The sequence below is a fragment of the Carya illinoinensis genome, chromosome 5 (assembly GCF_018687715.1).
Source record: "Carya illinoinensis cultivar Pawnee chromosome 5, C.illinoinensisPawnee_v1, whole genome shotgun sequence".
NCBI lineage: Eukaryota > Viridiplantae > Streptophyta > Magnoliopsida > Fagales > Juglandaceae > Carya > Carya illinoinensis.
Genome location: NC_056756.1, coordinates 34,330,106 through 34,336,479, shown reverse-complemented (window position 1 = coordinate 34,336,479; position 6,374 = coordinate 34,330,106).

Below are 6,374 nucleotides of genomic sequence, written 5' to 3'. Positions count from 1 at the left end.
TCTGCTCGAGCGATCTTCGTTTTTCAGCAACCCGCTCGAGCTCCCTGTCGAGCGGCAGTCGAGCGTTTGAATCTGCCTGAATTCGCTCGAGCGGCCAAAAGCCTCCGCTCGAGCGAACTTGTAAAATCTGCAATATGAAATTTTGCAAGCCATCAGTTCCTACAAAACTGGGATGAAAAATGACTTGATGAAATGTGTGTATGACAGTCAGAGTGTTGAAGAGTTTGAAACAAGTTGGGAGAAGTTAATTACCACGTACAATTTGTAGGAAAATGCGTGGTTGCAAAGTCTATACGCTGAGCGTCAGTATTGGGTTCCACCATTCTTGAAAGAGTACTTTTGGGTTGGAATGAGTACAACGCAGCAGAGTGAGAGCATGAATGCCTTTTTTGACGGGTATGTTCATGCTAAGACCAACCTGAAAGAATTTGTCGACCAGTTTGACAACGCGTTGAAAAAGAAAATAGAGAATGAAAATGCTGCGGACTTCCACTCTTTTAGTGTCACCACCCCCTGCATATCTCGATCTCTAATTGAGAAGAGGTTTCAAGATTTGTATACGAATTCTAAATTCAAGGAAGTACAACAGCAAGTTACTGGCATGATCGATATGAATCCAAAGTTACATATGAGTGATGGTGCAGTCATGACTTATATGGTAAAAGATGAAGTTCATGTGGCAGAATATACTAAACTGGTTACATATTTTGTGGACTTTAGTGAAGAACAATCACAGGCACATTGTTCTTGTGGATTATTCCAGATGAGGGGGATATTGTGTAGGCACATCTTGGCTATATTCAGATGCAACGAGATTACAACTTTGCCAGATAGCTATATTTTAGATCGTTGGAGGAAGGATATCAAGAGGCGATACACGTTGATCCACAGTAGTTACGATGGAGGGGAAAAACGGGCAGATTCTAATAGATATTCTGAGTTGTTGAATATCTGTTATCAGATGATTACTCTTGCAGCGGGTTCGAAAGAGCATACTCAGGATGAGAAAGCTAAGTTATATGCCATGATTGATTTGTATGGTACCAACCAAGAACCCCCATCGATGACTCAAACGGGTTCCAATGTGCATTGTACGACTAGGGATGCAATTACTGTCGGTGGTTCTGGGCCAGTACGCAGTCCAAATGTTGTGCGTGGGAAAGGCAGACCCCCATCTCTGAGAAGAGCATCCCGGATGGAGAAAGATATGCGAAAGTCCTTGGCGAAAGCGAGGAAAACACCAGGAAAGGGGAAACGCAAAGAGGTATGTTTATTTAATACAATGTTATATATGCTATTATTTTAAGATCCGATAAGATATATAACCTGTTATTTGGTTATTAGCGAGATGGAGGAGATACACCCATCTTGAACACACAGAGATCTTTATTTGGCCATTCAGAGATAGATATTGTTGGAGCTGGATTAGTGGAGGTAAAGATCTAATTTATCGTCATTGTAATGAATTATGTAAATGATATGGTTGGGTGGTGTAAATTTGAATTTCTCACCAGGTGGTTCTAGAAAGCACAGCTTTGGACTTAAGTGGAACCCAGGTTCGAACTCCAGTGCTTCAAAGTCAAGAAAGTGTAAGTGGATTCCAATCTAAGTAAATCATCTTATTTTTGTAAAAATAAGATATGACGTTTTTATTCGACTGTTTCTCTTTACAGATTTTGCTTGGGTTGGATGAATCACAACCCCGTGGTTGAACAATGGGATGGATGGATTACAGCAATTGCACTAAATGAATTTATGGATAATGAGTATTGTAAAGATTTTGGGTGGCTTTGTGGAATTACGTGGATTCTAGTGGAAATGGATGTAACTTTTTTGATAATTTTTGTGGATGTATGGATATTTTCGTTAGGGGGGTTGATGGGGGGTTAATGTAGATTTTTGAGAATTTTTGTGGATGTATGGATATTTTCGTTAGGGGGGTTGATGGGGGGTTAATGTAGATTTTTGAGAATTTTATTGGATGTATGGTTATTTTTTTTAGGGGGATTGATGTGGAGTTAACACTTATTTTTGATAATTTTTGCCAAAAAATTAGACCTTTTTTTTTTTGCGTCTTGCTGTGGAGTTATTGAATATAGAAAATATTCTCTCTTGTGTTCCTCATTCTAATTTTTTTAGGGGGATTGATGTGGAGTTGCATTTGTATGGATTAGGGAGCAAACAATGTGTATGCAGCAGGTGGAGTTAAGGAAAATTGGTGTGAAGAATGAACAGAATTTTAGACTTATAAGGTGTTGAAATGATGTTTGTGGTTTTAAAAGAAATTGGAAGTCACTAAATGCAGCAAATTTTTAAAAGAATTGCACGTATGAATAAACAATCACGCTGCAGGAGAGTTGCATGATAGATAGGACAACGGGCAGCAGTGTTAGATATGTAGTTTTGCATTATGGGATTGATAACAGGTTTGTTGACAATTAACAGGTTGTGTGATTGGGTTAAGTACAGAGTGATGGCCCGCGTTGGTCTATAGTTAGGTAACTACCAGGTGTTTGTTAAGGATTCAATGCCATATGTCCAGAACCTAGTTGCTGGACTGAGTGAGATCTCACACAATACACAAACTAAATGTGAACCTAGCATATGCAAGTTAATCTTCTGAACAGAACATACTGCAAATTAACAGGCTGAACATACATTCAGCAAGAAGAGAGTTTAATCGACTCAGAATTGGGGAGAAATATGCTGATAACTTCTGAGGTAAATACAAAGGTCAATCATACAGATCTAGCAGACTCAGACTTCAGAACTAATACTACTTCTGAACATACAGCTACTGCAGGTTAATGTTGGATGTACATTACAACTTAGACATAGAAAATAAGTGAGAGTTTCTGAACATTACATATTCTTGCATTGGAATAATCAGTTAAATACTACATAATAACAATAGACAACAACCACAAAAGCCCAATAAAGCCGGAGTAGTGCACGTGAACGCCTTATGGAAATCTCTCTCAACTCAAGCTCTTTCTCCTTCTTCTCGAGTTCTTTCTCCTTCTTTAAAAGTTCTGCGTATATTTCTCGAAATTGATGTTGGCAGTGGTGTTCGCAATCGTCATTACTATCTGCCCACTTGAAAAATTTGCAACATGGTAAGCCCTGGTCAAAGCGTGGTTAAAAAGAGTGTTAGATGTCACTAACACTAAATAATGGTTATGGAACTTAGCCTACCAATATTATGTAGTTACCTTTGTGTTATACTTTGGACAACCTAAGAAGGGTCGTCCTGGATTTCGCTCAGTTTTTGAGTATCGCACTACCGCTTCAAGCTCACAGAAGCAAAATTCTGGACCCTCCTTTGTAGGTTTAGCAAAGGATGCAGAAGTCATTGATGATGATGATGATGACATCTGGACGAAAATGCATACACAAATGTGCAAGTAAGCAGTTCCCAAATCTAATAACTGGATATGAACAAAACTGAAACAGGTTCTAAACATGGTAGGGAAAAACAAGTGCTAATTCATTCTATTGAATTCCCTCAAAGGAGTCTTGTGATGTCTCGGTTCTAACACTTGTTTTGACATAAAAATACATTGTATGTAATCATCATATGCCATAAATCTAAAAATGGTAATTTCTGTAAACATCAAAACACTACACTATAGCATTGAGTCAAAGCAAACCTCCAATGCATGCCAAACATTAAAATCAAACCGTGTACCCCATTACCACAACATCATCATCAAGCTGTAAAATTATCCAACATACTTCCAATAAACATGACTCAAAGCAAACATTTAAACTTTATGAACAAAGTTTGAATTAAAAAAATTAAACCATGACTCATGTTTCTAAAGCTAACAGGACAACTTAATCAAACAATCAGAGTATACCAATGTCTCGGTTCTAACACTTGTTTTGACATAAAAATACATTGTATGTAATCATCATATGCCATAAATCTAAAAATGGTAATTTCTGTAAACATCAAAACACTACACTATAGCATTGAGTCAAAGCAAACCTCCAATGCATGCCAAACATTAAAATCAAACCGTGTACCCCATTACCACAACACCATCATCAAGCTGTAAAATTATCCAACATACTTCCAATAAACATGACTCAAAGCAAACATTTAAACTTTATGAACAAAGTTTGAATTAAAAAAATTAAATCATGACTCATGTTTCTAAAGCTAACAGGACAACTTAATCAAACAATCAGAGTATACCAATGTCTCGGTTCTAACACTTGTTTTGACATAAAAATACATTGTATGTAATCATCATATGCCATAAATCTAAAAATGGTAATTTCTGTAAACATCAAAACACTACACTATAGCATTGAGTCAAAGCAAACTTCCAATGCATGCCAATCATTAAAATCAAACCGTGTACCCCATTACCACAACATCATCATCAAGCTGTAAAATTATCCAACATACTTCCAATACCATTTACTCAAAGCATAATAAAATGTAAGAGATTCAGATTAAAAAGATGACTCACAACCAAGACCAATCCAAGAAATACACGCAGCACAAAATTATCTCTGATGTAAGTGAGGGTGTCGTCGTGTGTTTAATAGATATGAACTTAGGAAGGGTTAGGGTTTGAGTGGTTAGGGTTAGGTATAGGATTCGGGTTCGGGTTAGAGTGTTTAGGGTTAGGGTTCAGATTAGAGTGTTTAGGGTTAGGGTTCGGGTTTGAGTTTGAGTGGTTAGGGTTAGGGTTAGGGTTTAGGGGCTTCGTGGGAAGGGGATTTCAGAGAGACGTCGCCGATCTGTGTGAGTGGCTTCATGGAGAAGACGAACACAGAAGTCGAAGAGAAGATGGCTCGGTTTCACGGAGAAGACGAAGCTGTGATGAATCGTGGGGGGAGAAGAAGAAGATGAACCAGTGGAGGAAGATGAAGAATCGGGGAGAAAATAGAGAGAAGAGGAAGACGAAGAGAAGATGGCTCGGTTTCACGAAGAAGACGAAGCTGTGATGAATCGTGGGGCATGGGGCGAGAAGAAGAAGATGAACCAGTGGAGGAAGATGAAGAATCGGGGAGAAAATAGAGAGAAGAGGAAGACGAAGAGACGATGGCTCGGTTTCACGGAGAAGACGAAGCTGTGATGAATCGTGGGGCATGGGGCAAGAAGAAGAAGATGAACCAGTGGGGGAAGATGAAGAATCGAGGAGAAATAATAGAGAGAAGAGGAAGATGAAGAATTGGGGAGAAAATAGAGAGAGGAAGAATCCGGACGAATGGGGGGCGAGACAAGGACCGGAGGCCAAGAAAATTAATTACAAACTAAAACGACGTCGTGGGGCTAATTTGCCACGTCGGACACGAGGCCGCGGCGAGGACGCGGCTCGGTTGTACACAGCATTTTTGTATAATAGTAGAGTACGTAAAGAATACGTAAAAGTGAATACACATAGAGGTTTTGATAATAGATTGTGCAAGGGCCGCACACTCTTTTTTAAAGAGTGGAGTTTACTATTAAAAAATTAATATTTATATCAATTCATGTAGATCTTGTGTTTATTGATATTGATCAGAATCGTTTATAACTAGATTCTTTCTATTCTGATTGTCAGATTTTTTTCAATGTGAATTAAGAGTAATGTTTTAGACAAAAATATTAGATACATTTTTTATTTCAATTATGGATTTAAATTGAGAAAATAATAAACAGTGACATGCACGGCTTGTTTTCCGCGTGGAACCAACACAATAATGTAAAAGCTGAGAAATTAATAATTAATCACGCGTCAATTCAATTTTCTCGGCACAGGCCCCACGCAACAGGAATCATGAGTTTCTTTCGTCAAAGTATAGAAAAGCGAAAGAAAAAGGTAGAAAATGATATGATTAAGCGATTCAATCGACTACAAAATTTCCTGTTTGAGAGAACAGAGAGGATAGGCAAGTAAAGAGATAGAACTGCCATATTCTGCATGAACATATTCCAAAATTAACAACATGAGCACTGCAGCCATATTTTCAGCTCCGGAATATATGGATTGGTGGGAACGTCGATCATGATAGAAAATAGGTGCCATGGATTCCAAGCCGTACGTTGTCCAGTAAACTACCTTATTATTGGTTTTGATTTTAAATTAACAAATTAAGATTTCCTCCCGATCCAAACAATTTTTATCTGAATCGATCGATCTTACATTATCACGTCTGTGATCATTTGGGCATTTGAGAGGTGCATATTCTTAAGAAATAAGAAATTCTAGATGTTATAAAGAAAGGAAAATAAGAAATTTTTGAAGAAATTTCTTAGATCTAGTTCAGAAAAACTCTTCTGTTTATTTAAATCTGAATGCTGAAACGAATAGATATGTATATCATTTTTTCGTGAAACATTAAAATTACTAAATCACGGCAAAACTAAAACCAAG